Source organism: Bubalus bubalis, chromosome 1 (assembly GCF_019923935.1).
Source record: "Bubalus bubalis isolate 160015118507 breed Murrah chromosome 1, NDDB_SH_1, whole genome shotgun sequence".
Classification (NCBI taxonomy): domain Eukaryota; kingdom Metazoa; phylum Chordata; class Mammalia; order Artiodactyla; family Bovidae; genus Bubalus; species Bubalus bubalis.
In genome coordinates this window covers 151,696,078-151,713,865 of record NC_059157.1, presented here as the reverse complement: position 1 = coordinate 151,713,865, position 17,788 = coordinate 151,696,078, and the positions used below count along the sequence as shown (strand labels likewise).

Sequence of the window (17,788 nt, the reverse complement as noted above, 5' to 3'; positions counted from 1 at the left end):
CTGAAAAATAAGAAACCATGACAATAATATACACAGAAGAATCTCATGGGTATCAGCTGTGGAATTTTGCTTTTCTCTTTGTAGGACCTCAGTTAGTTTGAAGATTCTCCCCTTTATAGCTGATACTTTTGTCTAAGGGAAAGAGAGAAGCATAATGATTAAGGACTTCAACTTAGAGTTGGAAGGCTCTGCATTTAAATTAGGTTCCGCTTGCTGTCTGTCTCATAACTTCCCTGTGCTTCATCTGTAACAACACCTGTAATAGAAATGGGTTAAGTGAGATAATGTCCTTTATCAGTCACTTAATAGGAGTACAATGAAATGTATTTCCTGTCTTTTCACTCTCACTTCCTGCTTTTCTTTTTTTTAATTCTGTTTTTACTGTTTTCATTTTTATTTTTTTAATTAATTTTTATTGGAGTATAGTTGGTTTGCAATATTATGTTACTGTCTACCGTACAGCAGTGAGTCAGCCATGCATATACATGTATCTCCTACCTTTTGGATTTCCTTCCCATTTGGGTCACCACAGCCTGTTGAGTTCCCTGTGCTGCACAGTATGTTCTTGTTAGTTATCTATTTTATACATAGTATCAATAGAGTATATGTGTCAATCCCAATCTTCTAATTCCTCCCACCACCACTTGGTATCCATACATTTGTTCTCTACATCTGTGTCTCTATTTCTGTTTTGCAAATAAGTTCATCTGTACCATTTTGCTAGATTCCACATATATGTGTTAATATATGATACTTGCTTTTCTTTTTCTGATTTAGTTCACTCTGTACAACACTCTCTAGGTCCATCCATGTCTCTACAATCACATCTGCTTTTTTTACCCTTTACCTTTTGAAACCAATTCACTCCAAATGCTATGGATAAACAGAATAGACAAAAGTATATCTCCTATTACCGCACCCCCGCTATGCTCACTCTGCCTACCCTTTCTCTCAGCATCCCAAGTTCATGCCCTAGGACCTTTGCATTTGTTATTCCCTTTACCTGGACTGGATGTTCACCAGGCCTGTTCCTTCACGTTCTTCAGGTCTCTGTCACCTATCAGAAGAGCCTTCTCTGACAGTCTTATGTAAAATAGGACTTGCTCTTTATTTCCTCTCCCCTTTGCCCTGCTTATGTTTCTGTATGCCACTCAGCATCTATTGGCAGATTTTTGTTTCTGTATTATCTGTCTCCCCCCACTAAAATAAGCCTCTTGAGGTCAGGGACTCATTGTTAATTGCTGTGTGCTCAGTGCCTAGGACAATACTTGGGTTCTATTTGGTTCTCAATAAACATTTATTTATTCAAATTATTTATTACACTTTTTTCAGTTTTTTTAAATAAAAAACATGTATACTGATTTAAAAAGTAAAATATTTAAATTGTCTCATTATTATCACCTCAGAATATTATTTAATTCAAAGGTAACCATTTTTCACCTTCACTGTTTTTATATTAAAATATGATTTCTTCTGAGGCTTTTCCCTTCATACAGTTTTAATTTTAGAGAACTTTTAATTGTATCATTAACATTCCTGTCTGTAGGTCACTGTTGTGTGGTGAATTGGGAAAACAGAGAGAGACCTGTGTTCTACTTATATCAATTTTTGTGACCTTCAGCTGATTGTCAAAATCCCAGTACTTTTTTCTTTTCTGAAAATACATGAATATATTGAGGTAGATTTCTTAACTGAAAATAGTGTAAAGACATGTTTTGTTGCCACTGTAGGGGAAAAGCTGCTGAATTAAAAAAAAAATTTTTTTTTTTTTCTGTTTACTCTGAAAGAATAGCATGGAATATTTAAACAACTGGAGTCATGGTCATTTTTATTTTAGCAATTCTGATGATAATTTCACTTGCCAGATATGTGTTTTGCCATGTATCTTTAAAACTCACCTGAGATCCTGTTTTATTTGCACCCTATTTGATGCTTCACCTCTGATTCTGCACCTAGACGCCCTTGGGTTAATAAAGTACTCTAAGAACAGGAATATCTGGTATGCTTATCAGTCCATGGCATTCACATATTTTTTGTATTTTTATTTTGGGTAGGGAACAGTGATTAGCAGTTTAAACAATTTTTGAAACAAATTTTGATAAAATAGATTTTTAAATGTGCTACTTCACATGTTCTTTTTTTCTTTTAAATACAACTGCACTCAGTTTTAATTTCCTATTTATTACTGTGTATAAAGCTTGTCCAGAGAGTGTAAGCTGTAAGTCAGCTTTCACAGTTTGTTTGAAAAAACATAATCCTACAAATAAGTCTTTTCAGTGTGGTATTGATGAGATTTATTGAATGTTGAGTAATATTCACAAGGCACCTTTTAGCAATGCTGAAAGGAAAGACAAAAATATTTACCAGGTTATTTATCATACCTACCTAGATCATCTCAAATACTGGTGATTTTTGTCTCAGAGGTTTATCCGTCTTAGAGCCAAATAACTTTCTGAATATGAACATAAAACCTATGCTTTGAAGGACATTTTGCACTTGGAGCAAAGCAAAATTTAAGTAAATGGATTTTATGTCTTGCAGGGCTGGAGAAGTAGTAATATTTAATTTCTGCAGCCTGGACGGAGAACACTGTCCGATTTAAGACTGCCAGTTCACAGCCATTCACATGAGGGGGAGTGTTTAAAGCAGAACCATGGACGTTTTCTCAGTTTTATGTACATCAGCAAATGATTCATGTGCCAGGGGGTTCTTGTGTTGATGTGATGAAGCTTGGCACAGTACAGTCCTCAGCACAGCAGTATCTGGCTCTTTGTGCCGAGGTAACTTGTACTGTCCCGAATTTACTCAAGGGATGTGTGCAGTGTTTTTTTGTTTTTCCTTTCCAAACTCTGTCCTCTGCCCCTAGGGTGTTTCTCTGTTTGTAATTTTCCTCTCCCACAGTGTCTCAGCCTGAGATAATTTAATTCTCAATAGTGAAGAAGAACTTGGGGACCTATCTACAGATTAGAATATTGTATAGATTCACACTGCTCAGTTCTCACTGGCTCTGTGTCACACATAGTTTGAACTTATATAGTCATTTCCAGCTTTCCTTCCGCTTTCTTACTTTCTGCTACTGTCTAATCTGGGCTGCAGCTATTTCTATCCATTGCTTTGGTCACTGGGAAAGTACGCTCCAGCCTGCCTCCCATCTGTAACTTCAGAAGTGGTTTCCTTGTCTCTTCACAGAAGGCATCTTGGTGTCTCATTGTGTTCCGCCAGCATCCCTTCCATAGATGTCCTGTCCTAGGAATTACGACAGCATCTTCTACTTAGATTAAGGCATCTTCTGGGATGTTTGTCCTCTTCCCTGCACTGATTCCTTACCTTGGAAAGCCTCATCTTTGTGTTTTTGGTTACATAAGGTTTTGGAAACCTGTATTTTTTTTTCCTCACAGCCTGCCCTCATGTTTTTGCTCTATTAATATTGTCTCTTACCCTGGGTCCCCAAACTCACCCCAGGTGTTACCAACCCTGGACTCTTTAATCCAGAGAAATTGATAAGAGGCCAGGCAGGAGATTCAGATAAGGGTTTATAAGGACTTGGGCAGCCGCATAAGGGAATGAAAACTAGAAACAGGTGCCCTTGCTTGCTTCCGTAGAGGAGCTGCTGGGGCCCTTAAATGGGTAATAACTGGGCTCCATGGGTTGGGCAGAAGGTGTAACTTAAGTGGTCTGCCCACCCCCTCGGTGGTGCTGTCTGTGGGAATCAGGTGTAGTGCCCTGATTTTGCTACCAGCACCTCAGAAATGGCAGTCAATGAAGGAGGAAATGGCAACCCACTCCAGTATTCTTGCCTGGGAAATCCCGAGGAAGAGGAGTCTGGCAGGCTACAGTACATGGAGTCACAGAGTCAGACACGACTTTGTGACTAAGCAACAACTGTCTGCATGGCATGGTGGGGTGTGAGATAGGGTCTAATCTGATTTTGCTGTTTCAGGAAAGAGGAATAGTTGTCCTTTGGGTATTTCTTATCACATTTCCTCCCAGTACATAGTTTATATGAAGGATTGTGCAAAAGTATAAAAATCACACCTAGGAAACCTTTGGTAGCCACTGATAATTACATGGAATTTACAAAGATAATGAATGTTAAATATTCACCAAAATCTTATGGAATTGTCTAGTGAAAAAATGAGTTTATATTTTGTATTAAATACTCTGTTTCTGGAGACAGTTAAGTAATAGAAATACAGATTGAAGATTGGAAAAAAAAAAGAAATGGCAGTCAGTTTGTAGCCTTTTTGTATCTTACTGTTCCTAATTGTCCAAGCTGCCAAAATGCACTATTGTTTTTTGGTTCCTTATGGTTTCTTTGTAATCTGTTTGTCCAGGTGCAGTCCCTGGGAGGGGGAGGGTCCCAGGTATTGGCTTATCTCACAGGTGTTCTCTGGGCTCTGTGGTCATGCCTGGTGGTGTGAGTAGGAGAGAGGGATGTGGTCATTGTGTGGTTTGGCTGCGGTATGCCATCCATCTAAGCAAGTGGTTCGAAATCTATAAACCAGAATTCAGAAACAAGGTTTAAAGATATGATTCTCTGCAGGTGAGCCATCCACTCTGTGTTAGAATTCTTTCATTTTAAAAGGTGGGCACCTGGGTCTTAGGAAGGGCGTGAATGTTTATTGAGTCCTTTTCTCTTTCAGCCCCCAGTATTCTTATGGAGGAGTGAGTGACTGGCAAAAGCATTTAGAAGAAAACGTATATATTGCTGAGATGGCTGGATGGCATCACTGATGCAATAAACATGAATTTGGGCAAACTCTGGGAGATGGTGAGGGACTGGGAGGCCTGGTGTGCTGCCGTCCATGGAGTCGCAGAGTCGGACACGACTGGGTGACTGAACAACAACAATATATGGACAACATATAATAACAACAACAACAATAAACACCTGCACACATTATATTGTAAATTCTAAATGTACCCAACAAAGTCACACTAGAAGACAGTGTGGTGTGATAGAAAGTAACGGTATGGGATGGGTTTTGGAAAGTCACAGAGATCCGAATTTAAATCTCACTTTTATTTAGGCAAAAGTAATAGTCCTTCTGGGGTAAAGTATTTTTGAAAAGTTATTTTTTAAAGAAAAAATATAATAGAGAGTTTTGGTTTAAATAAAGCAAAATTAAAAAATCTCACTACTCATACCACTGGTTCAGGCCCTTTGGAGGTAGAACATGAATGCTAGTAAGGAGAATTTCCCTTGGGTTTCCCTGGTGGTTCAAATGGTAAAGAATTTGATGCAGGAGACCTGGGTTCGATCCCTGGGTCAGGAATATCCCCTGGAGAAGGGAATGGCTACTCACTCCAGTATTCTTGCCTGGAGAATCCCATGGACAGAGGAGCCTGGTGGGCTATAGTCCATGGGATCGTAGAGAGTCAGACATGACTGAGTGAGCATGCACTCATGCTAAATTCCCTTGAGGATTAAGTGCAAGGTTCCTAAAGTTTCCAGTAAGCCCCAACAGGTGAAAATGGAAGAAACAGTGTGGCCTGCTGATCTAGCCACAAAAAAAATCAGTTAGCATTTTACTAGATTAAAGTGACCCCTGGGGGTAACTCAACACTTGAGAGTGAAATACACAAAGGGGAAATTTAGGCTGCTTTCAAAAGCTAATCCAGTAGAAAGACATATGTTTGTTTGTATGCCCACCCCTCCTGCCCCTAGTAGGCAGTTGTATAATCCATTTTCCTTCTTTCTTATGTGGTGTCATTAATCTAGGCCTCTCTCCTTGGAAGGACCATCCCGATATCAGCTTCTAATGATTTGTTTAATCAGGGTTACATCCTCTTTGAATAGCAACTTTAGAAATTAAGAACTTGTGTCATATTTAAAAGAAACCACTGGTAAAAATTGACACAAGTATTACTTTCTTTCTTTCCTTTTTTTTTGATATTTATTTACTTGGCTGCTCTAGGTCTTAGTCGTGGTATTCCTGATCTTTGATCTTCATTGAGGTGTGCAGTATCTTTAATTGCAGCATGTAGGATCTAGTTCCCTGACTAGGGATCAAACCCCTGCATTGTCAGCACAGAGTCAGCTAGTGGACCACAAGGGATGTCCCACAAATATTAATTTCTGTATCAGGAAAAATATGATTGTATGTTGGATGTGTTTAGATGAGACTTAAATATTTGTTATTGATATATTCTCACATAGAATACATTCTAATACATGCTTTGTGGGTTCACTAAGGTGACTTCTTGCTGAAAAAAGAAACTCTTCTAATGATGTTAGTGCTGTGATTTCTTCATCTAGCTGTTTGTGCACAACAATTGGTGGATGGAGAACAATTTTTCAAATTAAATTTTGAGTTTTCATATTTAAAGGTACTTTTCCTTCTCTGCCTTTAGAGATATTTTATGAGTTTGTGTAATTTTAATCTTTAAAAAATACCTGAGAGACTCAGTGTAGATTGTTAAATGTAATTTAACTTTAAATAGCCTCTTCCTTGTGAAAAAAAGGACCACTGGTTTTGCTGAATTATAAATGTTACTGTATAATTTCCAAGCCTTCAGAGATTCTAATATCTTGCAGTTTGGCAACCTCTTTTTGGAAGTCAGAGTGCCTGAGAGAAACCCGTTTCCATATCTAAAATTAGAAATGACATGTAGAGACTACAGGCATTTTACCAGACATGGTAATGATATGTTTTCTCTTTTTGTTAAAACCTGAAGGAAAAAAAAAAATCAGTTAGCATTTTACTAGATAAACAGTCTGTCTTTCTTTGGACAATACTTCTGTCCATTTATTTGATTTGAGAATCAGTTGTAGCCATGTGTCTATCACGTGTTCCTTGCTGCTACTGCTGCTAAGTCACTTCAGTCGTGTCCGACTCTGTGTGACCCCATAGACGGCAGCACACCAGGCTCCCCCGTCCCCGGGATTCTCCAGGCAAGAACACTGGAGTGGGTTGCCATTTCCTTCTCCAATGCATGAAAGTGAAAAGTGAAAGTGAAGTCACTCAGTCGTGTCCGACCCTCAGCGACCCCATGGATTGCAGCCTACCAGGCTCCTCCATCCATGGGATTTTCCAGGCAGGAGTACTGGAGTGGGGTGCCATTGCCTTCTCCTATCACGTGTTCCTTACCACTGCCCAGTTTTTGAGTTAGGATTTTCTTTCCCCTAAAAATCTATAAGGTCATCCAAATGTTCTCACTTCCTAATTTTGTTTATAGACAACTATGTTTGTGAAATATACCTTTGGACATTTAGCCAAGTGCCTTTTATAGATTTTCTATGAGCGCTCTGTTTGCTATGCATGGAGCTTTGCCTTGTGACTTTAAATGGATACTCACTTAGAGAGAGTGCAGGATTTCTGTTCGTGGTTGACCCTTACAACCCATCATCCTGTGTGAGGGATCTGTCTCTTCCCTTATATTTGGGAACTTGACCTTGGGAAGGAGGTCGAGGTGGTGCCCAGAGTCCTCCCTGGGGACTGGATGACCTTCTCCTGGCATCTGGGTTTTCCACTCCCCCTGTCAGGCTGTCCTGCTTGGACAGCTGGCTGTGTTCCCAGCCTGCAGAGGGTCACTGCCCAGGGCCTGGAGCCCTAGCCAAGCTTGGCGGATCATCTGTGATTTTTGATGACCACCTCAGTACTCCAGCTGCATGTATAATTCAAATCTGACTATACTTTATGTTAGCTGGACCTGCATCTTAATATTTACCAGATTTTTTCCCTCTCTATGGTGAAAAGTAAGAAGGTCCTGTATTGAATTTGAAAAATGAATAAGTAGGGGCCTAATTTCGGAGAAGGCGATGGCATCCCACTCCAGTACTCTTGCCTGGAAAATCCCATGGATGGAGGAGCCTGGTAGGCTGCAGTCCATGGGGTCGCTAAGAGTCAGGAACGAGTGAGCGACTTCCCTTTCACTTTTCACTTTCATGCATTGGAGAAGGAAATGGCAACCCACTCCAGTGTTCTTGCCTGGAGAAGCCCGGGGACGGGGGAGCTTGGTGGGCTGCCGTCTATGGGGTCACACAGAGTCGGACACGACTGAAGTGACTTAGCAGCAGCAGCAGGGGCCTAATTTAAAGACAGTGGCACCTCGACTTAGCATTACTGTGGGGAGGAAAGCTTTAGGCAATTGGACTTATCAGATTGCTGTCTGCGACACTGCAGTTCAATTTCATGTTTAAAGATGTACTTGAATCTAAATTGGATACTGCTGCCCTCCCCCCTTAACAGCCTTAAGTAGTTTTCCATAATGTAGTGAAAAGGTGTGGGCCATACCTGCAGCTCTGTGGGCAGTATCTGGCCTGCAGACGTAGTTCTCCTTCTCTAGGTTTTAAAACCTGCACATTTCACCTCAGTACTAGATTCTCGGCATGCATTGAAAATCTGGAGGATATGTCACTATTGAACCTTTATTCTTACATTGACTGGAGTTAAGAAGCAACAGTCATCACCCCTCCCCATCTCTGTCTTGGGTTGGGCAGTCCACCATACCAGCTGTCGCCTGAAGTTTAGATTGCTCAGTCCATTCACATTACTCTCTCTGCTGCTGCTGCTGCTGCTAAGTCGATTCAGTCGTGTCCGACTCTGTGCGACCCCATAGACAGCAGCCCACCAGGCTCTGCCGTCCCTGGGATTCTCCAGGCAAGAACCATGGAGTGGGTTGCCATTTCCTTCTCCATTTCGTGAAAGTGAAAAGTGAAAGTGAAGTCGCTCAGTCGCATCTGACTTGTAGCGACCCCATGGACTGCAGCCTACCAGGCTCCTCCGTCCATGGGATTTTCTAGGCAAGAGTACTGGAGTGGCTTGCCATTGCCTTCTCCGCATTACTCTCTCAGCACCCTGGAAAACCCCTCCAGCCTCATTTCCCTCTTGTAGTCACACCCACCCTCTGCCTCACTGGTAGAGAGCCACGTGCAGAGCTCTGAGGAAGGAGTCGCACACCCCTGCTTCTCTCTAGCCTTGGCACATTCTGGTCCCTCTTCCTGAGACACCTTTCCATACTTCTCCTGGCTGACCCAGCCTGATTGCGGTGTTGGAGAAGCTGCCTTTAACACCACTCCCTCTTTGCCTGGTTGTGTTACATTCCCCACTGCCAGGCTCTTTAACTGCTTTCTGCTCCTTGATCCTAGCACTCAGCACCCTCTATGGTAGCTGTTGAATTACATGTCTTTCTCTCCCTGAGACTGGGGGTCTTGAGGGCAGGGTCTGTCTTACACTTCTTTTACTCAGTAACTCACAATTCTTGGCACGTACTAAGCTTGTGCGGGCGTGCTAAGTTGTCTCAGTCCTGTCTGACTTTGTTTATGTGACTCCACGGACTGTAGCCTGCCAGGCTTCTCTGTCCATAGGATTCTCCAGGCAAGAATACTGGAGTGGGTTGCCAGATCCTCCAGGGGATCTTGCTGACCCAGGGATTAAAACCACATCTCTTAAGTCTCCTGCATTATTAGGTGGGTTCTTTACCACTAGCACCACTTGGGAAGCCTAGTAAGCTTGTGATACATTATTTTTAATTGATACTTATCTAAGGCAGTGGTTCTCTGCCTTAGCCACATGTTAGAATCACCTGGGGAGCTCTAAAAACTGTCAGGATCTGAGCTTCACCCTAGACCAATTACATCTGAATCTCTGAGGGTGGGGCTCAGTCACCAGTAGTTTTTAAAGCTCCTCAGGTGAGTCCAGTGTGCAGCCAAACTTAACAGAAACCGGTCTAATACCTGTGACTAGGGTCATCTAACGGAGAAGGCAGTGGCACCCCACTCTAGTACTCTTGCCTGGAAAATCCCATGGATGGAGGAGCCTGGTAGGCTGCAGTCCATGGGGTCGCTAAGTCGGACACGACTGAGTGACTTCACTTTCACTTTTCACTTTCATGCATTGGAGAAGGAAATGGCAACCCACTCCAGTGTTCTTGCCTGGAGAATCCCAGGGACGGGGGAGCCTGGTGGGCTGCCATCTATGGGGTCTCACAGAGTCAGACACGACTGAAGCGACTTAGCAGCAGCAGCAGCAGGGTCATCTAAAGGCAAGTAATTTGCCATGATTTTAGTTTTGGATTATAATATTTCATGATGATTTTAGGCAAGTCCACCTGTGATGAACATCTTTATTTAACTATGATAGCACATAGGTGTTTCAACAAATAGGGGCCTGTCTTCAAAAGATCAGTTTCTCCCACGACAGTGAAATCATTGTTGAAACTGAAGTGGTGACAGATAGCTCAGCAGCGATGTCATTGCAGTGCATTAACGGCTTTTTGTAATTTTGCTAGTTTATGTTGTGTAGCCACGTGCCATTTTCCACATGGTTGCATTTTGATTTGAAATTTAAGTGGATTATTTTCAATCTCTGCAAATTAGCTTAGGCATTTGTTGAGTTTCCAACACCAACTGCTTTTCTTTTCTCCATATTCTTCCTTGTTTTATATTGGGACATCTAGTTGGAAAATAGACAAAACAACACATTGCGTGGAAAACACGCGAGATAAAAACCACTTTTACTTGGTGGAAGGTATCATCAGCTGTATTGTCTAATAATTAAATGATTATTCCTGGCCTCATAATTAGTTATGAGTAATAATTAGTGGGCTTCCCTTGTAGCTCAGTTGGTAAAGAATCTGCCTGCAATGCAGGAGACCTGGGTTTGATTCCTGGGTTTGGAAAATCCCCTGGAGAAGGAAATGGCAATCCACTCCAGTATTCTTGCCTGGAAAATCCCATGGACAGAGGAGCCTGGTGGGCTACAGTCCATGGGGTCACAAGAGTCGGACACAACTTAGCGACTAAACCACCACCATAATTAGTTTGGAGAGGGTTCGGGGGAAAAAAAAGGAAAATAATGAAAAAATTAAAGAAATGTTTATGAATTGGGATGTCTTTATTTTGGAGAATAGACAGATGAAAAAATTTCTGTATGGGTATTTTTTTGTGGATAGTAACTTTTGTTTCCACTGAGAGTGAAGTGGTAGGCATTCGGTTAAAGTTAAAGGAGTTTTAGAGATTTATGTCTAAAGAATCATTTCTTGTTTAAAGACTATTCGATAGTGGTGTTAACCATGTGATTTCTTTTCTAGGAGAGCTTTATGAAGAAGATTGACTGCTGCCTGTCTGAGCAGATAACTTGTTGAGATTTCTTTTATCTCTATGATCAAAACAAAACAAAACAAAAACACCTCTTCCAATTAATCTTTTGTATCAGAAGCCAATGATCTTTTCCAAACTGCCCATTTATCTCAACAAGAAAGCTGATTTATCTAAATTGAATCCAGCAATTGGACTTTATTGGTATAGGATTTTAGATGTTTTAAAGATTTTCTGTTGGTTCACATCTGTTTCCCTCTTAGGCTAGAGGGGAGGCCTCTGGTTGTTCCCCTCTCCCTCCAATGGGATTCTCCTCCTTGTGGGAGGAGAGAGGTGGTGCTGGGCTTCTGGAGAGAGTCAGGTTAGTGGGGCTGCCTGAGGAGCTTTGCCCTCACCTCCCAACCCCACTCTTGAACCTGGCTGGCTTCTTCTCAGACCTGTAGCAGTGGCATCACTTGACCCGGTGGGAGAGTCAGCCACTCCAGGAGGGCCAGATCTGAAGCTCTGCCCAGCCTGGCTATCACCTTCAGGTGCCCAAGGACACCTGGGATGTAATTACAAGTCTTGAGACCATGGCTTCAGTCACAGAGCAGAAAAAGGGACTGATTAATCATGTAGTCAGCCCAGTGCATTCAGCTGGGTCTCTCCTCAGTCAGAGCCTAGTGAGTCAGGGCTTGAATTTTGAAATCCTGCCACTTCCTTCCCCCTACCCATGTATTTGTAGAGCAGCTTCTTTCTGGACAGAAGGGAAAGGCCACCAGTGAGGGCATTTCACCTTCCTGGCCACCTGCCCTTCTGTTCACCACCTCTGCTGCCAGCTTCCTTGCTTTCCACCTCACACGACCGAGGGCTGACTTCATCTGTTTGATTGGGGGCCTTGGGTAAGAAGTGTGGCAGTAGCCCTCACAAGGGTGAGAGTGCCAGCAGCAAGGGCTGGGGAATGCCAGCTGCTAATATTGGCGTGCCTGGCACCACGGTTCTCTCAGAATTGGCTCCCAGAGCCCAGCTCTGTCAGCATGGGGTTGGTGTTTGGAAATACAAAATTCTGATCTAATTCTGGCAAAATACTCTCTCTCTCTTTTTTCTTTTTTTAAAGTTTTCTTAGGTTATTATCCTGATTCTCTCTATTCTTTTGGTTGTGGAGACTTGGCCTTCTGTGAAGGTCATCGATGTGAAGAAGTGGAAAGGAAAGTTGATTGTATTTGCCCTGGTCCTGAGGTTAAAAAATTGTCAGTCCTGTCTTAAAACTCCTGCCCTCTCCCTTTCCACATTGAGTTTCTCCCCTGAGGGCTCAACTTTAGTTTTTGAACTACCTTACAGCCAAGACAGGGATGGGGGAGCCTGGTGGGCTGCCGTCTATGGGGTCGCACAGAGTCGGACATGACTGAAGTGACTTAGCAGCAGCAGCAGCAGCAGAGCCAAGACAGACAGTATTTAAACAGCTTCAGCCTCTTGGTGGATGGGGTCCAGGTTACCTTTCCTGGCAAGTGACAACCCCCTACCCTGGAATCCCATGGTGCCAACTGAGTCCCAGCTCTCCACACTTTGTACCTGGTTTCTAGCTTCATGTTGACAGTGCTGGGTGTAGGGAACTGACTTTGGGAAGATGGTTGTTGCCAAGTATGATGTTATTTGTAACTATGGCCTTTGCATTCTGGCTTGCTCTTGCTGTCTCTCTGATAGAGTGATAGAGTCTGGCCTGAGCTTGGAGCCCTGCTGCTTACTAATACCACCTGTCTGTATAACTCCTGAATGTTCTCTATTCTATGCTCTGTTTTGTTATTTTTCTTGTGGGAGATAAACCCTGATGAAATGAAAGGGCAAGTTTGATCCCAGACGGACACAGTTGGAACTCCCCAGCTTGTCTTTCTTACTTGTGTGATTTTGGATATGTTTTCCCCAGCCTCAGTTTATCATCTCTAAATTGGGGGTGCTGTTTCCTCTCTTACAAGTTTATGATGATCATGTGATATACTGAATGTAAAATACATACCTTCAAGCCTTGGGGTGCTGTATCTTCATCATGACTGAGGTTGCCATGCCCTCTGTACACAAGGAAGCACTTTCCATGTTTGTTTGCACTTTGTAATTAATCGGCTTTTGCAGTTGGTCAGTTTTTTCTAGTCCTGTTTAATCTGTTAGTAGGTCTTGGGCCAGGTCTTTTTCCTGATAGTCTTGGGTTTCATAAGAGGGGATTATGCAACTGGACAAAAGGGGCAAAATTCAAGAAGGGAGCTGCTTTCATTGCTCTCATTCCTACCCTAATTTGCTGGTTGTCTCTGTGATCAAAATTGGCCTGTATATATTTACCTGTGGACTGGACTTGTGGTTCCACATGCCATCTTTGAAATTAGGTGCCAGCTTTTGGAATCTGGAGTCTTGGGTTTCCAACTTGTTTAGTTCAGCAGAGAAAATAACATTTGTTGCTGTTAAATTGGCCCCTGGTGGCCATCTTCTGTTTCTACTTTGTAGCTCCCAAACAGCTGGGCATGAATCAGCATAGTTGAAAATATTTTAACCAGAGACTCTTGGAGCTGGCACTAAGCTTGCATTGCCCAGACCAAGGCAGAGGTCAGCCAGCCAACAACTGACAGGGCACATGGCTTGCATATGCTAAGGATGGTCTGAGAGCAAGTCCTAGATGCAAGTTTTAATATCTAAAGAAAATATTAAGGAGGTCATAAGTTGTAGATTATTTTTGCTTGTATAGTGAAATCTGAATGTCATTTAAAATGCATCTCATTATGTGCTCTAGGGTTGATGAACTGGATCCTGTTTGCAACATCTGTTAGGGTGACTTGATGATTATTGCAAATTGCAGGGAGTGTTCAAAAGCCTGTTTTACAAGTGTCGTAAAGTGAATGGAAAATATTTTTTATAATTTCAAATCGCAGAACCCCCGAGGCCTTTGATCATACTGAAAGAGCCCCTGGTCAACTTGAATCTCCCTAGGTTTCTGTTCATTATGTTTTGGCCCTCTGAAATAGTCATTTTTAATTAGACTGCAGAAAGCATTGATTTTCAGTCACTGATTAATGCCTAAGTTGGAATATGCAAAGGCATGGAAATAGAATGAAGAAATAAATGAAATAAGTGCTGAGTAGCTTCTAAAACTATTCTAATGAAGGAGTCTGTGTAAGGGGACTGCTATTCTTTACCCTTTACTTTAGAATGGAATGTATAAGAATTGACTGGATTGAATACTGATCTTCTGGCCTCCCTTTTTTCTCCCCATTCTGAAGTGAAAAGTGCCTTGGTAAATCAAGAAACTGAGTCAGTGATACAGTTCTCATCCTTCAAAATCACTTAGCCTTGCTTGGACCTCATCTTCTAACCCAGGGGTTGGTACATTGTGCTTATGGCCAGTTTTTGTACAGCCTTATGAGCTAGGAGTTTTTAAAAAAATGTTTTTAAAAAGTTGCAAGAGAAAGCAAAGATAAATATTCAATAGAAACATTACATGGCTTGCAAAATCTAAAATATTCACTGGTCCTCTACAGAAAAACATGGTCAACTTCTGTTTTAATATGTTATAAATAAGATCTTTCTCTCTCTGATTTAAAAATTTTTATTGGAACAGAGTTGCTTTACACTGCTGTGTCAGTCTGCTGTACAGCAAAGTGAATCAGCTATATGTATACCTATATCCCCTCTTTTTTAGATTTCCTTCCCATTTAGGTTACTACCCTGGAGAAGGGATTGCCTATCCACTCCAGTATTCTTGCCTGGAGAATTCCATGGACAGAGGAGCCTGGTGGGCTACAGTCAATCCCAGTCTCCCAATAAGTTATTTCTCTTTATGAGCTTAAGTTGAATGCCCTAGATTGTGTCCTCAGAGAGATTAGCACAGTGGAAGAGTGGAAAAGGCATGGGCCTCAGAGTCATGCAGACTTGGTTCTGAATCCTGGCTGCGTGACTTTTACCTGAGATTCTCAGGAGAGTTTATGTCTTTGAGCCTAAGCACTGGGCACTCATCCAAATACTTGTGAACATTTGAACCTTTGATGCTGATTTGTTGCCAAGAACTGTTCTTTCTTCTTCTCTCCTGCTTTTCCGAAAGGACAGTGTATCCATTAATTGGGTCAAAAAGAATATGGTCCTTAACTGTCCCTTTCCTAAGGTGTCACTGTGATTTCCAGGTAACTTCTGGTGAGGGATTTAAACTGCTGTTCCTTTTCCTTTTTTTCAGAAAATGAAATAGATAACTTCTCTGCTTTGTACCTAGGAGACTCAGAAGCATTGTATTCTGCCTGAGAAACTTTCAGTGGAGGTTGAAGTTATGGGTGTGAAAGTGAAAGTGAAGTTGCTCAGTCGTGTCCGACTCTTTGCGACCCCATGGACTGTAGTCTACCAGGCTTCTCCATCCATAGGATTTTCCAGGCAAGAGTACTGGAGTGGGTTGCCATTTCCTTCTCCAGAGGATCTTCCCGACCCAGGGATTGAACCCGGGTCTCCCGCATTGTAGGCAGATGCTTTACTGAGCCACAAATCTTCTTTATGCTTGCTGTTTTGAAATAATTGGGGCCCAGAAGTTCTCTGTGTAATTATATACTGCTTGATTTTACAAGGACAAGTATGATAGAATTATTCCTTTGGAAGCCTGCACTCAACAATGAGTTTCTGAACTGAGAGGGTGTACAAAGATCAGGCTGTTCTCCTTTTCCTGGGAGGGTGGGGCTGCTTGGCAAGTCCGATCTTACTGGTGTGCTTAGGGATGAGGCTTTTGGCCAGGATTTCTAACACTCTGATTACAGGTAGCAAATGCTAAATTAGGGTTCTCCATCTGTAACACATGGCTGTATTTAGCAGGAAGTGAAGAAAGCCACACGTGAGAAAGTCCCTGCCAACCTTAGAAGAAAGAAGGTGATGTTTACAATGCCTTTTATTTATGTGGCATTTTCCCTTCAGGTACAGAAGGGTTTATTAAGATGTTACTTAAATATTATGTAAGGGTTTTCTTTTTATCCACTTGTTGTTCAGTCGCCAAGTCATGTCCAATTCTTTGCGACCCCCTCATGGACTGCAGCATGCCAGGCTTCCCTGTCCTTCACTGTCTCCTGGGGTTTGCTCAAACTCTTGTCCATTGAGTTGGAGATGCTCTCTAACCATCTCATTCTCTTCTGCCATCTTTTCCTTTTGCCTTCAATCTTCCACAGCATTGGGGTCTTTTCCAGTGAGTCAGCCCTTTGCATCAGATGGCCAAAGTATGGGAGCTTCAGCATCAGTCCTTCCCATGGATATTCAGGGTTGATTTCCTTTAGGATTGACTAATTTAGTCTCCTTGCAGGTACTTTCAAGAGTCTTCTCCAGCACCACAGTTTGAAGGCATCAGTTCTTTGGTGCTCAGCCTTCTTTATAGTCCAGCTCTCTTACACAGTATTAATGAAGAGTGTTTTGTTGTTTAAGGGCCAAATGGCATTTTTTTTCCCCCCTCAAATGGCTCGAGAAACCCAAGTGTTCTGGACATCAAAATCTCTTTTATGTGCTCAATGCCACTGCACTGTACACTTAAAAATTACATTAAGAGAGTACATTTCATGTTGTGTATATTATACTATATTTTTAAAAGTCTATTGTAAATGGTCAGAATACAATTTTAAAGCAATTATTAAATTGTCTTGGTAGTTTTAATTTTCTTATTTGGTTTTTTTACATTTTTCAGTTGTTGCTTTGGTTTTTTTTTTTTTTTTTTAATGATGAATAGGCATTCATTTATATAAGATAAAAAAAATTTTTAGCACTGTTCTACAGCCACCAAAAGTACTCTCTATCCCTTCACATTGGTTTAACTTCAGGCCTGTATTTAAGCCACACATTTAAAAAAACAATTCAAAACTACTGTTTTCTAATAACCCTTGCCTTAGAGATTCAGAAGTGAAGGGAATGAGTCTGATTAAGTGGTGCCATTTTCACACACTGTACACCTACTTTATTATAAAAAGCAATAATTTTTGACAACTTGCCTTATAGATCTCTACATCTGAGACAAAGAGGGGCAATAGTATAGTTAACACATTTGGGAAATTTTGTTTAGAGATACATGAAAATTAAAGATTTTTAATTCTCAAGAATTTTATTTTTTGAAATCTGCAACTGGCAAGATATATTAACTTGCTTAGGGCAAAAGAGAGTTAAATAGGGAAATCTTTGGAAGCAGGTAGGGAAAGGATGAGAAGGAAGCTCACAACCTTCCATCTCCCGTCTCATTGCCTTCCCCTGCTCCTCAGAGCTGGGTCTTCATGCCTGGCTGGGCATCTGGGGCCTTGGTGTATGTGTGTGTGTTAGTTGCTCAGTTGTGTCTGACTCTTTGCAACCCCATGGACTGTAGCTCGCCAGGCTCTTCTGTTCATGGAATTCTCCAGGGAAGTATACTGGACTAGGTTGCCATTTCCTTCTCCAGGGGATCTTCTCAACGCAGGGCTTGAACCCAGCTCTCTCACATTGCAGGCCAGTTCTTTATCCTCTGAGCCACCAGTGAACCTTGGTAGGTCTGAACCATAGAGATTTCTCCAAAGTAGGTTCAGCCTGGGGCATAGGCAGACTGATTTCACCCTAAGTGAAGTGGGTAGATGACCCAAAGAGAGTGACCAGAGAGGCACTGCCCAGGGCTTCCCATGCTCAGTGACCTTTTCCCATTTCTGCAGTCACACTTTACCCATCCGTCAGGACCTGGCTCAAATGGTCTTCCATGAAGCAATTTCTAATTTGTCTACTCCAATAGCGATGCTTTCTGCCTTCCCTGAATTC

At 42.0% G+C, this 17,788-nt stretch overlaps 1 protein-coding gene across 2 annotated transcripts in view; it reads left to right on the top strand.

The window, feature by feature from the left end:
• Positions 1–17,788, top strand: part of PPM1L (protein phosphatase, Mg2+/Mn2+ dependent 1L) — a 325,454-nt gene that overhangs the window by 48,767 nt on the left and 258,899 nt on the right. The window contains exon 1 of one of the 2 annotated variants that reach the window (XM_025288968.3): positions 10,718–11,922. The exons of the other annotated variant lie outside the window; for it this stretch is intronic. The gene's annotated coding sequence lies outside the window, so the exon portion shown is untranslated. Of the gene's footprint in view, positions 1–10,717; positions 11,923–17,788 lie in introns of those variants that run through there. 2 annotated transcript variants of the gene reach the window in all.